The 25,359-nt window shown below is 38.1% G+C and overlaps 1 long non-coding RNA gene and 1 other non-coding gene across 3 annotated transcripts; both read left to right on the top strand.

Moving 5' to 3' along the window:
* Positions 1-4,767: 4,767 nt before the first annotated feature.
* Positions 4,768-4,874, top strand: LOC135150032 (small nucleolar RNA R71). The gene has a single exon (XR_010288386.1). It is a non-coding gene; the product is annotated as a small nucleolar RNA R71 (small nucleolar RNA).
* Positions 4,875-10,466: 5,592 nt separating this feature from the next.
* Positions 10,467-17,469, top strand: LOC135152103 (uncharacterized). Of its 2 annotated transcripts, XR_010291301.1 has the most exons (4): positions 10,467-11,582; positions 12,231-12,301; positions 16,321-16,513; positions 17,162-17,469. It is a non-coding gene; the product is annotated as an uncharacterized LOC135152103 (long non-coding RNA). The 2 variants fall into 2 exon arrangements; XR_010291302.1 differs by lacking the exon at positions 12,231-12,301 and having other exon boundaries at positions 10,470-11,582.
* The last annotated feature ends 7,890 nt before the right edge of the window (positions 17,470-25,359 follow it).

Here is a 25,359-nt window from a genome sequence, read left to right as displayed (position 1 = left end):
AAGCGCTTGTTTAACGTCATTAGCTTGACGTGAAGTCCCAAGAATTAAATACTAGTGAGGATGGTGCTTACCGACTCGCGATTCACCGGTCCTCCGAAATATGGCTTCAATCTTTGTCCATTCACTTTAAATGATTCCTCCGGTGTTGTTTCATATATTTCAATTGCTCCATGTGGAAACACCGTCTTTATTGTGAAAGGACCTGACCATCTAGACTTCAACTTTCCCGGAAATAGCCTTAGGCGAGAATTAAAAAGTAACACTTGTTGGCCAATGAAGAAATCCTTTTGCACCAACTTCCTATCATGCCATCTCTTCACTTTTTCCTTGTAGAGTTTATTGTTCTCGTACGCCTGAAGCCTAAACTCGTCGAGTTCATTAATTTGAAGCATTCTTTTCTCACCAGCAGCTGTCATATCCAAGTTCAATTTCTTCAAGGCCCAATACGCTTTGTGCTCTAACTCCGCGGGCAAATGACATGCTTTTCCATAGACCAACTGAAATGGTGACATCCCCAATGGGGTCTTATAAGCCGTTCTATAGGCCCAAACGGCCTCATCGAGCTTCAACGCCCAATCTTTCCTCGAAGGACTCACAACTTTCTCTAGGATTCGCTTGATTTCACGATTAGATACCTCGGCTTGGCCATTCGTTTGAGGATGATAGGCTGTGGCAACTCTGTGATTGATACCGAACCGTTCCATCAGCGCTGTGAACTTGCGATTGCAAAAGTGTGATCCTTCATCACTGATTATAACTCGAGGAGTACCAAAACGAGTGAATACGTTCTTCTGAAGAAAATTTATGACTACCGCAGCGGTGTTGGTTGGTAAAGCTTTGACTTCGACCCATTTAGACACGTAATCCACAGCGAGAAGAATGTAGAGATTATTGCAAGACGAGATAAAGGGTCCCATGAAGTCTATACCCCACACATCGAAGATTTCAACCTCAAGAAGTACATTGAGGGGCATTTCATCCCTTCGAGAAATATTACCAACCCTTTGACAACGATCGCATTTCAACACAAACTGATGAGCGTCCTTGAGGAGTGTAGGCCAAAAGAAACCCGCCTGTAAGATACGAGCAGCTGTCTTCTTCCCTCCATAGTGTCCTCCATAAGTGGAGTCATGGTAAGCTTGCAAGATTCCTTCAATCTCACTGTATGGAATGCACCTTCTGATAATTTGATCGGAACCTTGGCGAAACAAGAAGGGCTCATCCCAACGATACCACTTCGCCTCATGAAGAAACTTTTTCCTTTGAGCATACGACAAATCGGGAGGAATGACATTACTCACCAGATAATTCACTATATCCGCAAACCATGGCTCTTCTTCTTGGACCCCAAATAATTGTTCATCAGGAAACGACTCATTAATTAAAGTGGTGTCTTTGGATGCTCGCGCTTCATCTTCCAACCGAGAAAGATGATCCGCCACCTGATTTTCAGTGCCCTTTCTATCCTTGATCTCCAACTCGAATTCCTGAAGTAAAAGAACCCAACGAATCAAACGAGGCTTCGAATCTTTCTTCGACACTAAATATCGAATGGCAGCATGATCAGTGTAAACCAACACTTTCGTCCCAAGCAAATAAGACCTGAATTTCTCGAATCCATAAACAATAGCCAGCAGCTCCTTCTCGGTGGTAGTGTAATTCAGCTGAGCACCATTGAGAGTCTTACTAGCATAGTAAATCACATGAAAGATGTTATTCTTTCTCTGACCAAGCACAGCTCCCACCGCATAGTCACTAGCATCACACATCATCTCGAAAGGCTCATTCCAATCAGGTGCAGTAATAACAGGTGCTGTGGTTAATTTCTTCTTGAGAGTTTCGAACGCAGCCAAGCACTCTCCATCAAATTTGAAAGGCATGCCTTCTCTAACAAGTTGCACAAGGGTTTGGTGATTTTAGAGAAGTCCTTGATAAACCGTCGATAGAAGCCCGCGTGACCAAGAAAACTCCGAATCCCCTTTACTGAGATTGGTGGAGGAAGATTTTCAATTGTCTCCACCTTAGCTTTATCCACCTCCAGACCCTTGTTCGAAACTTTATGCCCAAGGATTATGCCTTCTTGAACCATGAAGTGGCATTTTTCCCAATTAAGAACGAGATTAGTTTCCACACATCTTTTTAGCACCATCGTCAAGTTGCTCAAGCATTCATCATAAGAAGTACCGAACACATAAAAGTCATCCATGAACACCTCAACATTAGTACCAATCATCTCGGAGAAAATAGCCATCATGCATCTCTGAAAAGTTGCTGGTGCACCACAAAGTCCAAAAGAAAGACGACGGAAAGCAAATGTGCCAAAAGGGCAAGTGAAAGTGGTCTTTTCCTGATCCTCTGGTGCGATACAAATCTGATTATACCCTGAATAACCATCAAGAAGACAATAGTACTCATGACCGGCCAACTTATCCAGCATCTGATCAATGAAAGGCAACGGGAAGTGATCTTTTCTGGTGGCTTTATTGAGCTTCCGATAGTCCATGCATATTCTCCAACCTGTGACTGTACGAGTCGGAATGAGCTCATTCTTCTCATTAGCTACCACGGTCATGCCTCCTTTCTTAGGCACACACTGAACAGGGCTCACCCAAGAACTATCCGAGATTGGATAAATAATGCCGGCATCAAGCCACTTAAGAATCTCCTTCTTCACCACTTCTTTCATGATTGGATTAAGTCTTCTTTGATGTTCAACAGTGGGTTTACTACCCTCCTCAATCAGAATTTTATGTTGACAATAAGAAGGGCTGATTCTCTTGATATCTGCAATAGTCCATCCAATGGTTGATTTGAACTCCCTAAGAATTCTCAAAAGCTTTTCTTCCTCGATACCTGAAAGGTTAGATGCAATAATTACAGGTAATGTAGAAGCTTCGCCAAGAAACGCATACCTTAGGTGTTCGGGAAGTTGCTTAAGCTCGAGTTTAGGAGCTTCGACAATAGATGGTTTCAGCTTTTCATGAGAGTCCTTCAACTCCGATAACCCAAGAGATTCAATTGGAGGATCCATCCGTCTTTTCCAAGGAGAAGCATTTAAGTATTGAAGGTGCTCTTCTTCCTCCTCATCTCCGAAATCTGAGTCACCTGATAGAACCCTTTCCAAGATGTCAGTTTTCAGCCTGTTATCGATTTCCGAATGAGCTGCAGCTTCGAGCATATCCACATTAAAGCATTCCTCCTCATCTGATGGAAGTTTTATGGCATTGAACACGTTGAAAGTGACCATCTGATCTTGAACTCTCATTGTGAGCTCACCCTTTTGTACATCAATCAAAGTCCGCCCTATCGCAAGGAATGGTCTTCCCAAGATGATGGGAGTCTTCTTGTCTTCCTCAAAGTCGAGAATGACAAAATCAGCAGGGAAGATTAGCTTATCCACCTTGACCAACACATCTTCAACTATCCCCCTTGGGTATGTAATCGAACGATCAGCCAGTTGCAAAGACATATTAGTAGGTTTCAGCTCTGGAAGACCAAGTTGCATGAAAATAGACAAAGGCATCAGATTGATGCTAGCTCCCAAATCACATAAACACTTGTCGAAAGACAATTGCCCAATAGTACACGGGATTGTGAAACTTCCCGGATCTTTCAGCTTCGGAGGCAATTTCTGCTGCAACACAGCACTACACTCCTCGGTCAAAGCCACAGTCTCCAAGTCCTCAAGTTTGAGTTTCCGAGATAGATTGCTTATCGAGCTTATGCTTCTGGAGTCTCTTCGGAAAAGGTGGAGGTGGATAGACTTGCTTGACCCCAATATCAGCCTTCGGGCCAGATCTCTCGGCTGAATCCTCGCTTGCTTCCTCGTTGATTTTGTTCTTGTCAGCTTCAACAACAGTTTTTCCACTATCTGACTTAGATGAGAGCACGGGTGTTTCAACCTGTTGATCACTCACTTCCTTGTCTTGCTCTGTTGCTGATTCTTTTTCCTTCGTAACCTTTCCGGACCTTAAGGTGACAGCCTGTACCTGTTCCTTCATCTCTTTCCTACCCGGATTGGCCTCGGTATCACTAGGAAGCGTTCCTTGTGGTCTGTTTATCAACGCGTTAGCAATCTGCCCAATCTGATTTTCCAAAGTTTTGATTGACACCGCTTGGCTTTTAATCATTAATTTCATCTCTTCCCATTCAGATCTTTCGTTGGAAGACTGTCCAGCCACCCCATGATTTTGTTGCTGGAATCCAGGTGGATGGAATTGCTGCTTCGGTGCAAACTGTTGTTGAAACCCAGAAGGGTTGAAAGATCTAGCTCCTTGCTGCTGAAACTGCTGTTGCTGTTGTGGCATGAAGTTCTGATTATTGCTCCAGCTGAAATTCGGATGATTTCGATTATTCGGGTGATAAGTAGCCGGAGCTGGCTGCTGAGATCGCTGAAAATTGCTCACAAACTGAGCTGACTCGCTAGATATGGCACACTGATCAGTGGCATGTGTACCCGCACAAAGCTCACAAACTGAAAGTGGCTGCTGAATCCCCAAGTTTACCAAAGAATCCATCTTCATAGTAAGAGCCTTGATTTGCGCAGTCAAGGCTGTAGTAGCATCAACATCTAGAATCCCTGCTGCCTTGCTCTGATGAAGACGCTGAGTAGGATTCTGATATTCATTTGCAGCCATCATCTCCATCAACTCATAAGCCTCCTCATAGCTCTTAGTCAATAGAGCTCCACCTGATGCTGCATCGAGCATTGGTCTCGATTGAGGACCCAATCCATTATAGAAGCAATTGATAACCATCCAATCAGGCATCCCATGATGTGGGCACTTCCGAAGCATCTCTTTGTAGCGTTCCCATGCTTCACAAAGAGTTTCACCAGATAGCTGAGAGAATTGAGTGATAGCATTCCTTAGTGCAGCTGTTTTGGCCATAGGGAAGAACTTAGAAAGAAATTTCTGAGCCAGATCCTCCCATGTCGTAATAGATCCTGCAGGAAGAGAATGTAACCATCCCTTAGCTTTATCCCTCAGAGAAAACGGGAACAACCTCAATTTAATGGCATCTTCCGTAACACCATTGAACTTGAAAGTGTCACAGATCTCAATGAAGTCTCGAATATGCATATTAGGATCCTCTGTCGGAGAACCCCCAAACTGTACTGAGTTCTGTACCATCTGAATAGTGCTAGGTTTGATTTCGAAAGTGTTGGCCTGAATCGCTGGCCTGACAATGCTCGACTGAATGTCATTGATTTTCGGCTCAGAGAAAGCCTTAAGAGCCTTAGTATCATTAACTGCTGGTGGTTGATCATCCATTGTAATACTCACTACTGTTTCTTCCTTAATCAATGCTTCTTTACGAGCCTGAGAACGTGTTCGCATACACGTCACTCAAGTACCTGAAACACAAACAAACGAACTAACGTGAGAAAAGAATCCAAGTCACTGAACTTTAACGACCACTAATGACAAGCACATAAACTAAAATATAACACCGAGTCCCCGGCAGCGGCGCCAAAAACTTGTTTGCAAAAAATCACGCAAGCGTACGTGGTCACAAGTAATATAGAATATAATTCAATTTCGTTCCCACAGAGACTGGTGTATTCGGAAATATGCACTTATGCACCAATGTATGATTATTATTCAATGCTTGGACAAGTATCAAATTGGGTTTTGGTTTTCTACTTAACTAATCCTATTTGAATTATGAAACTAAGAATTATCAACTAAGAGAATAACGATTTACTAATGAGAATAAAACATGGGATTCTAGCTTCATTAACAACTTCATTCAGAGTTCTACCTTTATTCGATTGTAATGGTTGATAGCTAATCAGATAACACGAGACTGATACACGCTAACTGTCGTTATACGTGCACCATACTGATACACATCCACAATTAAGATAGAAGGTAAACAGACACCAATTATGCTTAGACCCTATATGTCTATAGAATTTGAAAACATAACGGTTGAAGAGCAAGTTATCTATCAAGATTACATAGGGCGATGCGAGATGGGTAAAATCACATCACAAGTCATGTTATCGAACACGAAACCTATGCTCGCATGGCAAGTTCTAAATCAATATATTCACTGTCGCTTCAATAAAGATTAACAAGCAATCTTAGATGTTAGCTACGCATCCAAGACGAATAAGCACAACCAATACGAGGAAATCAAACCATCACATATGAACAAGGCAAATTAACTACTGAAATTCATCGATAAATCCGCTAAAATCCCATGACGATGATTAGTTCATAATCGAACTTCTCATCATCATGGGTTCGAATGTAAACATGGTACTGAATAGGAAAAACAAAATCAACGTATGAGAATAAGAGTTAAGAAACAAATCCGAAACGAGCATCCAAAGTTACGCCTACTTCGAAGAATTACAAAAGTAAAAGCTATGAAATTCGATCTTGATCTTCTCCGTAGCCGTCACGTGCTCCTTGGAATGATTCTAGGTTTTGTGTTTAGTCCCCCAAAGCCTTTCTTAAACTTCCCCAGCGATCGGGCCTTGAAACGGATCAGAAACAGGAAAACGGGCTTAAATTCGCTGCCAGTTTGGTGCGGGTGCGCCAGATTTGGGGCGGGTGCGCCAACGGGGCAGGTGCGCCAGATTTGGGGCGGGTGCCCCAATTCAGCAGCCCACTTCTTTGTCCATAACTTTTGACTCGCTCATCCGATTGCTTCATCGTTTTTTTTTCAATGAAAGCTATGAATCTCCTCTTCGTTCTCCTCCAAAGAAACCTACACAACATCACACTAAAACATATCAAAAACATCAAAAGCTTGAGGCCAGATCATCCATTTAAGTCAAAACGAAGGCTTCCAAGTGGATATAAAATCCACTTATCAATTTCACAAGCACATTATTGAGCTATGGATTTTATAACAAACTCTGATTTATTGATGAATATTCTGAAAATTATGTCTTTATTCTGAGGCATTTAGAAATTTATTTTCTTTGATGTAAATCTCAGAGTTTAAAATTCGAGAGATTTGATCTTGATTTTTTAAATCTTGTAAATTTCAGGAGTTCAAATACTCAGAGAATGTGAAGAGAGTATTCCAAACGGATGTATTGTTAGTGGGTTTACATGAAAAACATTTTAATAGGAGAACGTGTAATCAGCATTTATAACTGCACATGTTTTACTGCGCTCATGATTATTACTCTCTTTTCTCCATGCCACTAACTCTCATCTACCAGTTAAAATCTGACAGGTGTCCAAGTTAACAAAGAGCCATGCGTGTACAGCTAAACAAAATCTGAAGAGTTTATCACATCAGATTTTATTGCTTATTATTCACTTATACACTTAATCTTAATACACACTCTCTTCACAAACTCTTATTCTCTTCTCTCTGAAATTCAAATCTTCTCTCACACACCTTCTCAAACACCTTCCTTCACAAACTCTGTTCTAATGGCAACCACAGCTTTTACCTTTGCAGGTGTGGAATTTGTTCCCAACAACCATGCTGCCATTCTCAACACTGCCGACGCTCCAAGGGATTATCATCCCATCCAGCAATTTTTGGCACAGAGTGCCCTTGCCACTGCCCTTACAGCTCCTGCCAGACTCTCAGGAAGCCAAATAATTACTTTCTGGAGAACAGGGCATTATGACAATAGTGGTGAAGCTGGGTCACCATCAATTGTATTTGAGTATGATGGAGCACAGTATGCTGTCACTCCAGCCACTGTACGAGCAGTACTCAACCTGCCAGAGCATGCTGCTTACATCACAAATGGAGATGCAAATCTCAGAACCATGATGATTGATTTGGGCTACTACGACTCTCTGGATAAATTGGGTCAATTAAAGCGTCCAGGACTCAGAAGGGAATGGAGTTTTTTCTTTGATTGCATTACCAGGGCTTTCCAGAAGAAATCTACAAACTGGGATGCTATTCCAATGGACATGCTGCAGATTGGGTATTCTCTGATCTATTCTACTAATTTCGATTTTGGTAGATTAGTGATTAGAAATATTGGTGAAAGAATGCATGAAAATCGTAAGATTATATATTTTTCACGATTTTGCCAATTGCTGTTTAATGCCACTGTTGGAGAAGTGGATTTTGATGTTGCAGATGAGATCAAACCTTTTAAACTTCATAAAAGGGTTTTCAAAGATCTCATATCTAAAGATGGGAAGAGACCAGTTCTCAGGCCTCTACAAATTCCAGCTCCATTAAGAGCTCGACTGAATATGCCTCAAGCACCACAACCACAGTCTCAACCCCAACCACAACATCCAGTTTCTCCTACAGTCACCAGAAAACCCAGATCATCAACACCTAAACCATCAAAGTCTACAAAATCTGATGCCCCTTCTACTAAGCAGACCAGAACCTCTGTTGCTACACAAGTTCTGAAGACAAAGTCTGATAAACCAGCAAACTCTGATGCTGTAAACTCTGATGCTGTAAACACTGATCGTGTAAACTCTGAAGCTGCTTCTCCTCAAAAGCAGAAAAGAAGGAGACTGGTTGCAGCCTATGATTATGATGATCTTGAACCTGCACATACAACAAACTCTGAACATCTACAGACCAGTCCTCAGCCAAAGACAGCTAGATTCAAAAGAAGGGCTAACAAGCCTAAGAGGGCAAAGGTACTCATAACAGAGATCACAGACTTTACTCTTGAGGAAGAGCAAGCACCATCTACTACACTTCCAGAATCTTCTCAAGCTCTGATGGTGCATCCTCTTCAGGCTGTCCCACTATCAACTGCTACAACATCTTCTACTTCATCTGAAGTAGATGAGGAAATTATATGCAAGGAGCAAGCTACAGCTGAAGCTGAGACTACTGTATCTGATTCTCAAATTCCAGTCTCTGATCATGGACCATCCACTCCAATTCCTCATTCTCCAATGAAAATTCCTGAGGATGCCATTGTTCATGATACAGCTCCAGAAAACTACAAGTCTGATGCTGTAGTTGAGGAATCTGATAAGGTAGCATTGGAAGCACTACAGTCTCTTGCTAAGGCTGGTGAAGAGCCTAGCAAATCAAAAGCTGATGCTCAAGAAAAATCTGTTCAAGATCCTGTGGAGAAAGTTGTTGATCCTGCATCATATGATGATGAGGATGATGAAAGTTCAAATGATGACAATGATGATGAAGTTCCTGTGTCTCATCTACAACAAAAGTGGGAGTCTACCAGCCAATATAATGCCAGGCTGCAAACTCTGGACACAAACTCTGAGCCACTACCTGTGACGACCCGGATTTTCAGAAATTATTTTATTATTTTTATTCATGATTATTCAAGACAAATGAGGAATAAATTTCAATATTTTATTCTAGTTTGATAATTTTCAAAAATATTTGTTTAAATTATTTTCCTAGTCATTGTGATTATGAGAAAATATCTGTTGATTGTACAATTATATGTTACGAGATTTAATTGAATTAGTTGTCTACTACTATGTCTGTGTGTGCATTTATTTATACTTTTAATATTACTGTATTGTTTTATTGAAATTTATTATCCTCTTAAATGGATATTTATTTTTGTAAAAATACAAAGATAATTTCAAAAATTATTTTAATTGCTCAATAGTGATCATAAATATGTTTAGAAGTTTTTAAAATATTAAAAATCCAATTTTGTACAAGGACATGATTTTTAATTAGTTTCTAAACGCAGCTAACTTCTTAATTTTGTATAAATTTTGAAAATGCTCTATAAATCTTGAAACTTTTATTTTATTAGTTTTATAATATTCGGTAATTTATAAAATTAGTTTGTTAATTTTTCGAGAAAGTTTTAATGCGAGTTATCCCGTAAATCAACTAAATAGCGGGTGTTTGGATGATTATTCAGCTTAAATTAAAACGTGGCAGCCTTTGGCCAAACCACGTGCCCTGCTTTTCACCACCGCCATCCCTTTTCTTCATTTTATATACATCAGCCTCTCAATCTCTCTCTCCCTCTCTCCCTGTGAAATCCTCCATCTCTCCCTCTCCGCTCCTCTTTCTTTTCTCACCCATCTTCCTCTCTTTCTTGGCATCACCGTCCCTTCCCTGCAGCCGCCGAATTATGCCGTTATGCCGCTGCCACCTCTTTCCAGCGACCACCATAGCCCTGCACCAATTATAAATCAGTGGGTGTAAAGCTTAATTTCTCTTTGTCAAATCAGTTCTATATAAACGTATATATACATGTGGTGTTGTGTTTATATGGATTAAATTGATTTATATAATCGATTTATGTGTGCTTGTATGTATATAAACTGATTATATGCTGGTTTTTGAAATTTGAAGGTTGATTGAATTTTTGAGATTGAGATTGGTGTTAGTAATCGTATGATTGAATTGTGTGCTTAAATGATATTTGAATTGGTTGTTGTAAGTTGATTATAAATAATGCGCCAACTAGTAGTGTAATCGGATGACTTGGGTACTTGAATTATGGGAATATATAACTGAGTATTCAAGCTTTAAGGTCTGAGATTTTTTGTAAATTTTTTTAAAGTGGTGTTTTAAGAGTTTAAGTATTGGGCTAAAAAAAAATTTTGATTTACACATATTCGGTTGAATTCTAGATTGCTGTTGATCTGTTTTGAATTACAACTCTGGGATCATAGAGTTGAATTATATGCTTAATATTTGTGTGGTTATGTGCTCCTTATAGTCTAGTTTATGTGCGCGAAAGAACCGAATCGATTCGATTAGCGAGCTAGGAGATATGACCGTTTTAGTATAGTATGGTGCTGAAAATTCTGGGCAGGTTTGTCCTGTTCCAGGCTCTGTTTTACAGCTTTAAACTTGGATTTTCTTTCTGAAAATTTTACTGTAGGTTGGAATAATATTTAGGAGTGTCTCATAAAAATTTCGTATTAAAAAGATAAATTTTCAATTTATTAAAAATCATAGACCGAGGGCTGTTTGAACTATTTGTTCTATTTTTCTTTCTTTGCTAGTGCATAGTATGAGGTTATACTTGACTAGTTGCATATGATTGATTATTACATTGATTGGCTCGGTTAACCTTGTATATCTAATTAAAAGTGTTTTGCGTATAACAAGTTAGCAATCCTGCTAAAAGATTTTATTATATGTTTACTACAAGTCAAGACAGATTTTCTTATGTGTTTACTGCAAGTCAAGGGATCTTTTTATATTAATAATTCATGTGTTAGCAATAGTATTGGTTGGTTGTTGGCATTGCAAACAGGTGGATAAGCTTATAAACAGAGGAGATGCTGCCGAATTTTCGTTAGAAATTATATGGATTTAATGCCTATAAAAAGGGTTGTTTGTACAACTATGTGCTATGTGTTTATGTGACTGTGGTACGTATATGCGAAGGGTAGATATATATATAGGTCTTAATGCAATTCAGGGTTAGTCAATATGTCTAATCCGACGACTGAAATACTATTTTATCATCGTATAGAATTGAAGACATTGACCGAGGCATTAATCGAGAAGTGATTGAAAGGGGTATTCAGAAATAGCCAAGCAGAATGTTACAAGTTGAAGTAGGACGGAGATTTGTTATAGATAAAAGTGTGTCAGAAGCTGGCAGAAAGGAATGATTATGCTGTATATAGTGTTACTAGGAATCTGAGCTAAACTTTGGAGTTAAGGCAAGTACTTCTACCTTCTCTCACAATTTAGAAGCAAGTATTTCTACCCTACTCCTCTAGTACCTATAGATACTAAAACCTTCTTTATATCATGATTCAAATTATTTGCAATTACTTTCTTGTGAAGCATATCTAGTACTTTTAAACTTTTTGGTTGAACGGATAACACTTTTGGTATCAACTCTACACTATGATATGCATAAAGAAATTGTTTTAACAAAATGTTATTCTGGCTCTTGAATTACATGATGGAACTGCAGATTGTTTTAAAAATTAAACTATTGGGTTGTTTTTGTGTAAGAGGCTCGGGCACCGGCCCAGCGTGAAAGGTGGCTCCTTAAGCCCGGATTACCGGAATTCGTAATATTTGTCAACCTTGCTGAATAAGCTTGGTTTATGGACTATAGCATGACTGATCATCTGTTATAGCCAGGTGTCCAATTATTTTTAAAGCCCAATAAAATTGTGAATAGTTTAAAAAGAAGTTATCCTGCCTTCAAGAGATATTTGCTTATACATTCATTTCTGCAATTTTAAATATTTTCACTTCTTTATTATGGCATTGCTGTACAACAAATATCAATTTCATTTTGTTATTCTTGCTGAGCATTATTGCTCATTCTTGCTATTCCTTCTAACCCTTTTCAGCTAGGAATAAAGATGATTCACTTAAGACTAGGCAAGGATTGCAAGTGGTTGAGTTTCAAGCAGATGGACAGGTAGAGTATTTAGGATGGTGTCATTAAGACTAGATGCAGTTGGAGTTCTGCAATTCAATTCAGTTGGAAATTAGATTTGTTTATTTGGTTATCAGCTACTCTTCTTATCGAGGTTTAGCTGATAATGTTGTTTAATTTGTAAATAAGATTTTATAGTTTTAGTTTCTGATTTCAATGCTGTAGCCTGTATGCGATCCTGTTTTCAGGGGGTGAAATTGATTTTGAATTAAAGACCTTGTTTTAAAAAAAAATAATATCCAGGTTTAGAAATACTTGTTTTTACTTTCTTCCAAAAATACAGGTTTTAAATTGTTTTTCTTTTAATGGCTCAAAACTACAGGTTTTAAATTATTTTTATTTACACGTGGCACCAGATCTAGACCCCCGGATTTGAGGGATGTCACAGTTGGTATCAGAGCTACAGGTTATAAGTTATTGAAATCAGAATGTAGGTTGTAACTTGTCTAATAAGATAGACACGTTAAGTGAAACCTCACATATAGGTAAGTTCAGATTAGTGGTGTAACTTTATATAGAGGTATCGTAAGACTATTTGGGGATAGTCCTTTTGAGCATAATAAAATGAAGCTAAACGATTATGTTTAAGTGATTATGGTTATAGACACAACAATTCCTAATTCTAGTTCTTCCAGTCCCTAGTGGCCTAGTTTATTGACCAATTCAGATTTATATCATTGTAAGATGGTCAAAGTTAGACCTATCAACAGAACCTTCAAGCTAGAACCAGTAGAGATTCTCACACAGTCTAATGTATCCTTTATAGTATCTTCCAAGTGTTGAGTATTATTTGAAGAGTCACCTTTTGATTCTTGTCAGAGATATCTAGAATTGGTGAAAGAATAGAGGTGTTAACAAGTCCGAGTTTACAACTTTGTATATAGTTAAGTAGTGAGCGTTAGAGCTACGTAGAGTTCGTGTTAGATTATTCGATCTAGTACTTATGTGTGAGTTAAGACGTCAACGCTCTATGGTGATGATTGTATAAAGTTGGATAAGACTTTTGACCGACAACGATATCAATGATGGGATCTTCAGAGGCTATTACTAGTCAACGATAATATATGCAAGTGGTCACTAAAACGTCAAGAAGAATCACTAGAATCAGAACGAGTCATCAAAAGAATCGATCAAGAAGACATCTGTGAGAATCCTGGCAATACCTTCCTCATTGTTGATATATTGATTTCTTTCCCCATCAATGATTTGTTCTGACATCACTTTCAAAAAAAAAAAAAAATATTTGATAAAGAGTATATTTTTACCTTTCACTCGAGTTCTCGAATGATACTTGTGCTTACTGTCACACCTTTAGAATCTATTCAATCTTGGTAATTTCGAACCCTTTCATATTTTCTACTCTAACTGAGATGAACAACCCTACCTATAGGGGACACAAGGACTACCTGTCTGTGTGATAGGAGTTGGATGGGACGCCATCATTTGTGTGTGTTGTACATTACAAGAAGGTTAACTACCTTTAGTAGTGTCTTAAATTAGACACGCAACACCGAGTTCTATAGACCATATTGATCTCTCAGTTATTCATTTATTTCAATCACGTAACACTTGCTCCAATATGTGAAATCTGTCATATCTTTTACCTTCAAGATTCTTGTAATCTCTAATAGTTGGAGGTATGCCAACCGAGTTGCCAATATGAATTAAGACTTTGTAGAAAGAAGCACCAGGGATGAAAGCGAATGACAATGCTGGTTATATCAGAAAGGAATATTACGGATTATAGAGATCGTACGCTCTAGTTTTCTTTTTGATGATTCCGAGGACGGAATCTTTTTAATGGGGGTAGATTGTGACGACCCGGATTTTCAGAAATTATTTTATTATTTTTATTCATGATTATTCAAGACAAATGAGGAATAAATTTCAATATTTTATTCTAGTTTGATAATTTTCAAAAATATTTGTTTAAATTATTTTCCTAGTCATTGTGATTATGAGAAAATATCTGTTGATTGTACAATTATATGTTACGAGATTTAATTGAATTAGTTGTCTACTACTATGTCTGTGTGTGTGCATTTATTTATACTTTTAATATTACTGTATTGTTTTATTGAAATTTATTATCCTCTTAAATGGATATTTATTTTTGTAAAAATACAAAGATAATTTCAAAAATTATTTTAATTGCTCAATAGTGATCATAAATATGTTTAGAAGTTTTTAAAATATTAAAAATCCAATTTTGTACAAGGACATGATTTTTAATTAGTTTCTAAACGCAGCTAACTTCTTAATTTTGTATAAATTTTGAAAATGCTCTATAAATCTTGAAACTTTTATTTTATTAGTTTTATAATATTCGGTAATTTATAAAATTAGTTTGTTAATTTTTCGAGAAAGTTTTAATGCGAGTTATCCCGTAAATCAACTAAATAGCGGGTGTTTGGATGATTATTCAGCTTAAATTAAAACGTGGCAGCCTTTGGCCAAACCACGTGCCCTGCTTTTCACCACCGCCATCCCTTTTCTTCATTTTATATACATCAGCCTCTCAATCTCTCTCTCCCTCTCTCCCTGTGAAATCCTCCATCTCTCCCTCTCCGCTCCTCTTTCTTTTCTCACCCATCTTCCTCTCTTTCTTGGCATCACCGTCCCTTCCCTGCAGCCGCCGAATTATGCCGTTATGCCGCTGCCACCTCTTTCCAGCGACCACCATAGCCCTGCACCAATTATAAATCAGTGGGTGTAAAGCTTAATTTCTCTTTGTCAAATCAGTTCTATATAAACGTATATATACATGTGGTGTTGTGTTTATATGGATTAAATTGATTTATATAATCGATTTATGTGTGCTTGTATGTATATAAACTGATTATATGCTGGTTTTTGAAATTTGAAGGTTGATTGAATTTTTGAGATTGAGATTGGTGTTAGTAATCGTATGATTGAATTGTGTGCTTAAATGATATTTGAATTGGTTGTTGTAAGTTGATTATAAATAATGCGCCAACTAGTAGTGTAATCGGATGACTTGGGTACTTGAATTATGGGAATATATAACTGAGTATTCAAGCTTTAAGGTCTGAGATTTTTTGTAAATTTTTTTAAAGTGGTGTTTTAAGAGTTTAAGTATTGGGCTAAAAAAAAATTTTGATTTACACATATTCGGTTGAATTCTAGATTGCTGTTGATCTGTTTTGAATTACAACTCTGGGATCATAGAGTTGAATTATATGCTTAATATTTGTGTGGTTATGTGCTCCTTATAGTCTAGTTTATGTGCGCGAAAGAACCGAATCGATTCGATTAGCGAGCTAGGAGATATGACCGTTTTAGTATAGTATGGTGCTGAAAATTCTGGGCAGGTTTGTCCTGTTCCAGGCTCTGTTTTACAGCTTTAAACTTGGATTTTCTTTCTGAAAATTTTACTGTAGGTTGGAATAATATTTAGGAGTGTCTCATAAAAATTTCGTATTAAAAAGATAAATTTTCAATTTATTAAAAATCATAGACCGAGGGCTGTTTGAACTATTTGTTCTATTTTTCTTTCTTTGCTAGTGCATAGTATGAGGTTATACTTGACTAGTTGCATATGATTGATTATTACATTGATTGGCTCGGTTAACCTTGTATATCTAATTAAAAGTGTTTTGCGTATAACAAGTTAGCAATCCTGCTAAAAGATTTTATTATATGTTTACTACAAGTCAAGACAGATTTTCTTATGTGTTTACTGCAAGTCAAGGGATCTTTTTATATTAATAATTCATGTGTTAGCAATAGTATTGGTTGGTTGTTGGCATTGCAAACAGGTGGATAAGCTTATAAACAGAGGAGATGCTGCCGAATTTTCGTTAGAAATTATATGGATTTAATGCCTATAAAAAGGGTTGTTTGTACAACTATGTGCTATGTGTTTATGTGACTGTGGTACGTATATGCGAAGGGTAGATATATATATAGGTCTTAATGCAATTCAGGGTTAGTCAATATGTCTAATCCGACGACTGAAATACTATTTTATCATCGTATAGAATTGAAGACATTGACCGAGGCATTAATCGAGAAGTGATTGAAAGGGGTATTCAGAAATAGCCAAGCAGAATGTTACAAGTTGAAGTAGGACGGAGATTTGTTATAGATAAAAGTGTGTCAGAAGCTGGCAGAAAGGAATGATTATGCTGTATATAGTGTTACTAGGAATCTGAGCTAAACTTTGGAGTTAAGGCAAGTACTTCTACCTTCTCTCACAATTTAGAAGCAAGTATTTCTACCCTACTCCTCTAGTACCTATAGATACTAAAACCTTCTTTATATCATGATTCAAATTATTTGCAATTACTTTCTTGTGAAGCATATCTAGTACTTTTAAACTTTTTGGTTGAACGGATAACACTTTTGGTATCAACTCTACACTATGATATGCATAAAGAAATTGTTTTAACAAAATGTTATTCTGGCTCTTGAATTACATGATGGAACTGCAGATTGTTTTAAAAATTAAACTATTGGGTTGTTTTTGTGTAAGAGGCTCGGGCACCGGCCCAGCGTGAAAGGTGGCTCCTTAAGCCCGGATTACCGGAATTCGTAATATTTGTCAACCTTGCTGAATAAGCTTGGTTTATGGACTATAGCATGACTGATCATCTGTTATAGCCAGGTGTCCAATTATTTTTAAAGCCCAATAAAATTGTGAATAGTTTAAAAAGAAGTTATCCTGCCTTCAAGAGATATTTGCTTATACATTCATTTCTGCAATTTTAAATATTTTCACTTCTTTATTATGGCATTGCTGTACAACAAATATCAATTTCATTTTGTTATTCTTGCTGAGCATTATTGCTCATTCTTGCTATTCCTTCTAACCCTTTTCAGCTAGGAATAAAGATGATTCACTTAAGACTAGGCAAGGATTGCAAGTGGTTGAGTTTCAAGCAGATGGACAGGTAGAGTATTTAGGATGGTGTCATTAAGACTAGATGCAGTTGGAGTTCTGCAATTCAATTCAGTTGGAAATTAGATTTGTTTATTTGGTTATCAGCTACTCTTCTTATCGAGGTTTAGCTGATAATGTTGTTTAATTTGTAAATAAGATTTTATAGTTTTAGTTTCTGATTTCAATGCTGTAGCCTGTATGCGATCCTGTTTTCAGGGGGTGAAATTGATTTTGAATTAAAGACCTTGTTTTAAAAAAAAATAATATCCAGGTTTAGAAATACTTGTTTTTACTTTCTTCCAAAAATACAGGTTTTAAATTGTTTTTCTTTTAATGGCTCAAAACTACAGGTTTTAAATTATTTTTATTTACACGTGGCACCAGATCTAGACCCCCGGATTTGAGGGATGTCACACTACCCAGGGATCTTCAGGTTGATCCACCAAGTGAAGTATGGGATAAACTCTGGCTGAGCCACCAACATTCTCTGGAGCCAACTAAAGCTGAAGAATTCTTATCTATGGCAGAGAATAAAATCTCAAACTCTGATGTCATGTCAAGCCTCAAGGCCACAGTTCTTTATCTAAAGACATTTCATCCTGCTCAAGCTCAGACATCTAAGTCTATAGATGGTCTCAGAATAGAGGTAGCCAGTCTCAAGGAAACTCAAACTATGGAGAAGAAAAGGACTCTACTACCTATGAAAGATGATGTTAAGAAGCTGGTGTCTGCAAATGAATCTCTGGAAAAGGGGATGACCACCATTGAGTCTACTCAAGAGAAAATGTCCAAGCAGCTGGAAGCCATCCAATCTTCACTTTCTCTGATCACATCAATTCTGATTCCTGATGAGGATGATGTCAAAAAGGGGGAGAGAGTAGCTAAAGTCAAATGCAAGTCTACTTCTCAAGCTCTGAAGAGAAAGAAGAATGATGATGATGATGATGTGGATGACTTCACAAAGCACAAGAGATTTCAAACAGGGATTGGTGGAAGAGTTTCAAACTCTGACAGTCAAAAACAGTCTAAGCAAAGCACAAAGTCTGCTCCAACACATAATGTCACATCTGGATCAAAGCACAGACCAGTGGCTGGATCAGATAAACCATTGACTGATGAAGAGCTTGCTAGATTGATTTTTGAACAAGAAAATCCAGAAGCCAAATTGGATTTGGAGTTGATTGCTGCAGAGGAAGCTGAGCTGAAGAAAGAACATGTTGAAGCTATAAACTCTGGAAAAATTCAAAAGCCTGCAAAATCAACTACCAAGCCAAAAGAAAAAGGGATATTGATCAAGGAAGCTACTGTTGCTGATCAGAGTTTACCAGTCAAAAAGGTATACTCTGAAGATGAGTATACATCCAAGGGAAAAAGCAAAGTAGATGAACACCTTGAGAAAGGATTGGTTAAGAAGAAGCCTACAACCTCTGACAAGGCTCAAGTTGTAAAAGAAAAGAAATCAGAAGCTGCAATCTCTGACAAAGCTCATGTTGCAGAATCACAAAAAGGAAAATTAACCTCTGACACAGCTCAAGTTAATAAGGAAGCAAAGAAAGACACAACCTCTGACAAGGCTCAAGCTGTGTTCAAACCAACAACTACTCCATTGCCAGGATTTGCAAAGCCAAGTCTGATGACTGAGATAAACTTTGAAAAGGGCTCAATTCAACCAATCTCTCATCGTAAGGCAGGAAGAGATAAAGGAGGGCTGGGATCTAAATATGAAAAATTTGATCAGAGTATAGGATCAATGTCAACAGACCCCTCATCTCTCTGTGCTCCCAAGACTGGAGCATTGCAAGAAAGAATGGACAAATTAGATTCAGTCCAACTGGTGAAGAATGACAGAGGAGATAACATTCTTATCTACTTCATGTCTGATGGAACAGTGTTTAGAGTAATTGAAGCTGATCTGTATGCTAAACACTGGGAGGAATTGAGATATGTCTCACACATATTTCTAGTAAAGAACAAGTCATGCCAACACATCTCCAATCTGCTCAAAGATCAAATCAGAAGAAAGATGGGTATTACAGGAAACAAAAATGCTGGACCTTTCATTCCTAAATACCTCAATCATAAAGGACAGCTGGTTGAGATGAAGAAAAATTCAGCAAAAATAGTAACAATAGCTGGAATCAGAACTCTTGCATTTAATGAAGAGTCTGATAAAGCTTACAATATCAGGCTGGATAGAGACTTGAGAAGAAACAAGATATATGATCTCAGAGCTGCAATTTATCAAACTGGAGTTTCAGACCCAGAGCTGAGAGAGATCAAGAGACAGATGATTACAGTACTTGAAGAAGCTGAAAGAGAACTCCTCAGAGGATATCTAAAGACAGCAAATGGTGTCTATGAAGCTAAGGAGTAAAGTATCTGTAAGTTTTAAAAGTTTTCTGTTATATAGTTAAACTCTGTTGCATTTGACTTATCTGTTTTGACATCATCAATTATCTGTTAACTTGCACATAACATATTTATGCACAAGTTGGGGGAGATTGTTAGATATAATTGATGATTACTAATGTTCTTAAAGTTTGTTTTAGAACAGGAGTGATCAGAGTTTAATTGGAAGCTGATCAGAGTTTGATGAAGCTGATCAGAGTTTAGTAAAGTCTGACCAGAGTTTGATAAAGTCTGATCAGAGTTTACATAGTCAAGACTCGTCAGAGTTTACACGTGGAAAGAGCTCAGAAGCGGATATACTTCAAGGAAGGATAGAAGCGGAGGAGTGATTTGCTGACTATGGAAACTAAACAGAAAACTGGAGCAATCTTTGATTGATAGAATACATAGCTGATTTATAGGATATCAAATCAGAGATTGATTTTGTAACTGTGTCTATATAAACACAGAATAGGGTTACTCTATAGGAGTTGAGTTATCGAGTACATTGTTAAGAACCCTAACAGCTCTTAGTGATACAATATAAATCACTGAGAGAGTTTTTGTAACCATTCAAGCTTTGTGAATAAGAGTTTATTGTTTTCAATCTCTTATATTGTCATACTGTGTTACATATTATGATCACTATATCATCTTATATAGTGAGTTTATAGGACCTAACACAGCAGATCCCATTTCTTCTCCTGGGGATGGATAAGCACATCATGAATTCCAGACATGAGGGCCTGCTCCTCAGTTTGGCTCGGGAGCAACCCAAGAGCACCCCATAGATTTTCTCCCTCAGAGTCCCTGATGATGACCCCAACACTCAACCGGTTTTCATTTTGAAGTAGGTTTTGGATGATCACACAGTGAACGTTTATCTTCTTGTATCCAGGTTCTGGAATTTCCCAAATGAAATCCATAGAGCAAGAATTAGAAAGGAGAGAAAGTGAAGCAATGAGTGAGCTGAATAGAGAGTATATGTATAAGACCTCTGGAGATTAAATAGTGGAGTAAGAGCATTTGAAATTTGAAATCTTTAGCTGGACACATTAATCAATGTACAAACGGGCTGATAGAGCTGCAAGCCTCTAGATGTCTGTTGGAGAAAAACAATATCTAGGTTAAGCTTCTAATTATCCGGGAATTAGCCGCCTATAAGGCATAATGCTGTGAGTCTAAAGATTTGTTGCAGAAGATTGCCTAGAAAATATAATCAGACACCAGTGCTCTCTTTTTCAACTATAGAGTCTCCTGTAGGTTTGCCACATGTAAACCTGGGCCTCACCTTGGGGAATATTCAGTACCCCTCAGCCCAGTTGGTATTGACAATAGGCGTGGTAATTCCATTCTTTGCTAACGAATCCGCATTTTCATTTAATGCCCTAGGCACATAATGTATAAACAGGGACTCCTGGATTAAATGCTGATAATTGAAATCTTGATATAACATTGGAAATTCTTAAAGCAGGCCCTTATTGAATGCATTAACCGCTATAACTGAATCTGAACAGATCACTTACCTACTGAACTCCGGATTCCTTGTGGTAATGCATGTGATTACAAACAGAATGGCTCTAATTTCTGTCATTAGTGTAGTTGTTGTGTTAGTTGGCCCAGAGAAGGTGATGATGTTCCTCCCATTCTTACCCTTTATCGTCCCTCCTATTCCTCCTCCCAGTATTCCATCCTCTGTACCTCCCCATGCTCCATCTACTGCGTAGACGAGATCGAAACATTGAAGTTTGAATGACCAATAAGCTTCTGAAAGCATATGGTTATGAAGTGATGGAACAATCGGATCTTGGCCTGCGTTTTATGATACTTAATAAAAGTTCGAACAGAATATTAACCTTAATCTCTACGGCGCAAGCGATTCAAATCCACGTCTTCTACTGTATTCCTTGATTCTCCTTGGACGAAGTGTGGCCTTCGATCTCCCAAGGTGTGCCTCTCCTTAAAGCTCCGAAAACCCAAAACCCTAGCTGTCTCCTTGAGAAAAACGTCTGCCTCTCTCTGACTCTAGGATTAATTCGTTTTGGTGTGTCTCTCATCTTTAGGAGAACGAGAATATATATAGGCTACAGCAGGGATCATGGATCATTAGGTCAGGCCTTCTAATGACATTCCGGGCCAGGCCCAATGTCATTAAATATTAATTCTATCCACTAAAGAACTAATATTTGCACTACCTTTCCTAATTCCGTAAATTAATTATTTAATTCGGTTTCCATATTAATTCAATTGCTTATAAATTCCCCATGTTTAAGATATCGCATGTCCATTAATTAAATTAATTTCTGACAATTAATTTAATTAATATCTTTTATCCTTGATCATCCACTCAACCTTATAATTATGCATGAACAAATCTGCCTGCAGGACTAAAGCATAATTATCTTTATGAGCTTTCAAGAGGACATCATCACCCGAATATATTTTTCGGACACGGTTTCCTTTTATAGTCAATATCCCACTCTGTATATAATGTCATTGCCCAATACATAAATTCGTAATTTAAAATAAATTATTTAATTTATGAGTCAAGGCATGTGCATTAAATTCAAGTGTCAATCACTATATCCGGATTAAGAACTTAAGCATTAATAACATCATAGAATCTTAGTTCTTTATTGTCAGAATTAAAGAAACAATTATTCTACTATTTTGATCCCGTTCAATATACACAAAGTATATAAGTATTATTCAATAGTCAAGATAAACTATTTCCAAATAATACTTCAGCCGTTCTAGTGGTTTGTCTAACACCACCTCGACTGTGAACCCTTATTATATTATATAAGGAGTCTGACAATCTAATCTTCTGCTATCCCATTTGATACTAGATTGTCTATAATAAATAATATACAGACAATGTGAAAACATGCATTCAAGATTCTCAAATAATTGTTATATACTTCAAATGAATATTTCAGTATAACCCTAACAATCTCCCACTTATACTCAAGATATTCTTTAAGTATATCAGTGTCTATTACAAGCAATCCACTACCAACTATAATAACTATGTGACCAAGTATCTGACTCCTATCTCTTCCACGTGCTCCTGAAAAGCCTTAGCTGGTAAGCTCTTCGTGAAAGGATCTGCCCGGTTATCCTTTGATGCTATGTCAGCCACAATGATATCTCCTCGCTTAACGAACTGTCGTATGAGGTGATACTTACGCTCTATGTGTTTCGCTGCCTTATGGGCCCGTGGTTCCTTGGTATTCGCCACAGCACCAGTGTTATCACAATAAATCGTGATTTGCTGTGGCAGATTAGGAACCACATCCAAATCCAGCACGAAGTTTCGGAACCATATAGCCTCTTTGGCTACCTCAGAGGCTGCCACATATTTGGCCTCCATGGTTGAGTCTGCGATGCATTTCTGCTTCACACTCCTCCATATTACGGCTCCACCTCCCAAAGTAAAAACACATCCCGAGGTGGACTTTCTCTTATCCTTATCCGTCTGGAAATCCGAATCGGTATATCCCAGAGGCAATAAATCAGAGGACTTGTAAACCAGCATATACTCCTTAGTCCTTCGCAGGTACTTGAGTATTGCTTTTACGGCACTCCAATGTTCCTGTCCTGGGTTTGACTGGTATCTGCTAACCATGCCTACGGCAGAGCAGATATCAGGCCTCGTACATAACATTGCATACATTAGGCTCCCACATGCCGAAGCATAAGGAACTGCCTTCATGTTCTCTATCTCCTTAGGTGTCGAAGGACACTGCCTCTTTGATAGAGTAACTCCATGTCTGAAGGGTAAATTACCCTTCTTGGAGTCCTGCATGTTAAAACGAGCTAATACGTCATCTATGTAGGGCTCCTGAGATAAAGCCAACATCCTTTTCTTGCGATCCCTTATAAGTTTGATCCCAAGGATGTATGCTGCTTCACCTAAGTCCTTCATTTCAAATTGTTTGAACAACCATGCCTTTATTGAAGACAACATCTTAACATTGTTTCCAATGAGTAAAATGTCATCAACATAAAGCACTAGAAAAACCACTGTATTTCCCTCACATCTCTTATACACGCATGCTTCGCTTGGACATTGATCAAATCCATACGACTGGACTGCCTGATCAAAGCGAATGTTCCAATACCTAGAAGCTTGTTTAAGTCCATAAATGGACCTCTTCAGCTTACAAACAAGATGCTCTTGGCCTTCTTTAATGAATCCCTCTGGTTGCTGCATATAGATTGTTTCCTCAAGATTTCCATTAAGGAAAGCTGTCTTGACATCCATTTGCCAAATCTCATAATCGAGATGAGCTGCTATAGATAAAAGAATACAGATTGACTTAAGCATGACTACTGGCGAAAAGGTTTCCTCATAATCGATACCTTCTTTCTGAGTATACCCTTTCGCAACAAGTCTTGCTTTCCAGGCTTTCACCATTTTGTCTGATCCCCTCTTTTTCTTGTAGACCCACTTACATCCAATAGGTTTTACACCTTTGGGTGGTTCCACGAGCTCCCAGACCTGATTAGAATACATTGATTCCATCTCAGAATCCATTGCCTTTTGCCAAAGACTTGCATCTTTGTCCTGTATTGCCTCTTCGTATGTCCGGGGATCATCATCATGTTCACCAGAGACTAAGTCCGAAGACTCTCCCAAAAACATGAATCTGTCGGGCTGTCGAACAACCCTCCCACTACGACGAGGAACTGGTGCGGTATTAGTGACCGGTTGCACAGTCTGCTGTGGTTGTTCTACTTGTACTACAGGTTCATTATTCGTCCCTCCCACTAATTCCTCTAAAACGATACTACTCATGAGTTTGTGATTCATTATATAGTCTTCCTCTAAGAATCTTGCATTGGTGCTAACAGTGACATCCCGATTCTTAGGACTATAAAATAAATAACCTTTTGTTCCCATGGGGTAGCCTACAAACGGCTTTACTTCTGTACGAGATTCTAGCTTAGCCGCGTTCTTGTTCAGCACATGTGCTGGACAACCCCATATCCGAATGTGTCTCAGACTCAGTTTGTCCCCGGTCCATAATTCTAAAGGGGTTTTAGGAACCGACTTAGAAGGTACTAAGTTCAGAAGATAAGCTGCTGTTTCTAAGGCATGTCCCCAAAAGGACTTGGGTAAATCCGAATAACTCATCATCGATCTAACACTCTCTAAAAGAGTCCGGTTCCTTCTCTCTGCTACATCGTTCTGTTGGGGTGTGCCTGGTGCAGTCAACTGGGATTCTATCCCATTCTCTGATAAATATTCCCTGAATTCCCCAAGCAAGTATTCGCCACCACGATCAGATCGTAGTGACTTGATACTTTTATTATGTCGCTTCTCCGTTTTAGCTTTGTACTCTTTGAATTTCTCAAAGCACTCAGACTTACGGTGCAACAAATAAACGTATCCATATCTAGAATAATCGTCAATAAAAGTGACGAAATACTCATAACCACCTCTTGCTTGGATATTCATAGGTCCACATAAATCAGAGTGAACCAATCCTAACACTTCTTTGGCTCTATTCCCCTTTGCCTTAAAAGGCCTATTGGTCATTTTACCTTCCAAGCAGGATTCACAAACTGGAAATGGCTCCACTGCCAATGAGCCTAAAGGCCCGTCTACTACCAGTCTTTGAATCCTCCTCAAGTTAATATGACCTAATCTCAAGTGCCAAAGATATGTTTGGTTCAAACTAGAAGGTTCCTTTCTTTTATTAGAGGTAGAAGATGTGTTATTCAATACCTTATGTTGTAGTTG

This window comes from Daucus carota, chromosome 1 (genome assembly GCF_001625215.2).
Source record: "Daucus carota subsp. sativus chromosome 1, DH1 v3.0, whole genome shotgun sequence".
NCBI classification, from domain to species: domain Eukaryota; kingdom Viridiplantae; phylum Streptophyta; class Magnoliopsida; order Apiales; family Apiaceae; genus Daucus; species Daucus carota.
The sequence above is the reverse complement of the archived record's forward strand: the minus strand, read 5'-3'. Positions and strand labels throughout refer to the sequence as shown.